Source organism: Panthera onca, chromosome B4 (genome assembly GCF_046562875.1).
Source record: "Panthera onca isolate mPanOnc1 chromosome B4, mPanOnc1 haplotype 2, whole genome shotgun sequence".
Taxonomy (NCBI): Eukaryota; Metazoa; Chordata; class Mammalia; order Carnivora; family Felidae; genus Panthera; species Panthera onca.
The window spans coordinates 78,237,797-78,239,757 of record NC_138345.1 but is presented as its reverse complement, the minus strand read 5'-3'; the positions used below and the strand labels follow the sequence as shown (position 1 = coordinate 78,239,757).

Genomic DNA, 1,961 nt, shown 5'->3' with positions numbered 1-1,961 from the left:
AGGATTCCCATGGGATGGAAAGACTTGATGATGCAGGTTGGTGGGGGAAAAGGAGAGAGACCATAAGGAGAGATGTTAAAGATGGGGGGGGCGGTAGCTAATTAATTAGGGTTTTGGCTTTACCGGATGGGGCCAGCCTGGCTCAGAGGAGAAACACCTCTGTATGGCAGGAAGGAGCTAAGGATGGGCAAGGATATGGATAGATACTCAAAGGTGGGCAGAGGAGGCTAGTCCAGAGAAGTTTCTACAGACGATGAGAATGGCTATTTCTGCCTCCAGGGGTGACAAAAACAACATTTTGTGAGGTCGTTCTGTCCCAATCCTCTCCACATGATCACCCTATGCATGTACTCTCTCTGGTCTCCGTCAGAAGTTACTCCCCTAAAAGAGATCAGCGGTCTTAGTGGAAACCACACAACACCAGCGTGGCCCTCTGGTTTCGCTTGGACTGTCATTTCCCAGCTGCACAACCTTGTAGTTCACCTCTGTGGGGCTCAGCTGCTTCTTCTATAAGATGGGAAGTGAATAGTGCCTGTCTCATGGGTTCTTTTAAGTAGTGAAGAAGAGAGTGTTAGAAAACGTACTTAAAGACTCGGTATATGTGAGTTGTTGCCGATGTTGAAGTTATTGTGACAGATGGCCATTGCCATGCTCTTGGAGATTCCTATCCTCTCTTTTCTGGTAGGAGCCCCAGAACATTAGGACTTAAGACACCCCCTCTCTGGGTTTATCCCTCATTTGCTAACTCTGTGCTACTGGGGGTGTCTGCAGGGTCTTACGTTACCCATGGTGGTGCCACTGCCCCCACCCTGCTCTCCTCCTCCATCCCCGGGGTTTGTGCTCCCTTTCCTGCACACCAAGAGTCCTCAGCCACCTTCTCTCTCAGGCTGTTGCATCCTGGTACATCTATTTCCCATGTTCCTGCTGAACCTTCTGGGCTTGTGGAACCAGATATGCAAAAAATGGTTCCCCTACTTCTCGAGAAGTTCACCGTGATGTACAATGAACAGATGACAAGCAAGAAGCGTGAGCTCTTCAGCAACCTGCCGGAGTTTGCGGGCCCCTCCGGGAAGCTCTCTCTGCTGGAAGTGGGCTGCGGCACCGGGGCCAACTTCAAGTTCTACCCGGCTGGATGCAGGGTGACTTGTATCGACCCCAACCCCAACTTTGAGAAGTTCTTGATCAAGAGCGTCGCCGAGAACCGACACCTGCAGTTCGAGCGCTTCGTGGTGGCTGTGGGGGAGAACATGCAGCAGGTGGCCGATGGCTCCATGGATGTGGTGGTCTGCACCCTGGTCCTGTGCTCCGTGCAGAACCAGGAGCAGATCCTCCAGGAGGTGTGCCGAGTGCTGAGGCCGGTGAGTGAGGAGGAGGTGGAGGAGAGCCATCTTCACTGTGAGCAAGGCTGGATACCTATGGGCTTCAGGCACAGCTCCCACTGAGGGTGACCTTAGGCAAGTCCCTTCACTCATTCATTTATTCACCTACTTTTTTTTTAATGTTTATTTATTTTTGAGACACACAGAGAGACACAGAGAGAGCAGCAGAAGGGCAGAGAGAAAGGGAGACAAGAATCTGAAGCAGACTCCAGGCTCTGAGCCATCAGCACAGAGCCCAATGCAGGGCTGGAACCCACGAACCGCAAGCTCATGACCTGAGCCGAAGTAGGATGCTTAACCAACTGAGCCACGCATTTATTCACTTATTTATTCAACAAACATTTGGAGAATGTTGACTATGTGCAGCAACCCAGTATTTCTGGAGTGATCGATTCATCTCAGAGAGGTCAAACGACTTGCACAAAGGCACATAGCTCACAGAAATGGCAGAGACACAACTAAACTTCAGGCACGTTAACCTCTAGGTTAAGAAGAACTAGGCCAGAGAGCTTCTCTCCGTGCCACTGCTCTGGTGTCTTCCAAGTCCTATCACAGAGTTCGGTCTTCTAAAGATGAGAACAA

General features: G+C 50.8%; 1 pseudogene; it reads left to right on the top strand.

The window, feature by feature from the left end:
- Nucleotides 1-599: 599 nt before the first annotated feature.
- On the top strand, nt 600-1,469 carry LOC144616909 (thiol S-methyltransferase TMT1A pseudogene; annotated as a pseudogene).
- The last annotated feature ends 492 nt before the right edge of the window (nt 1,470-1,961 follow it).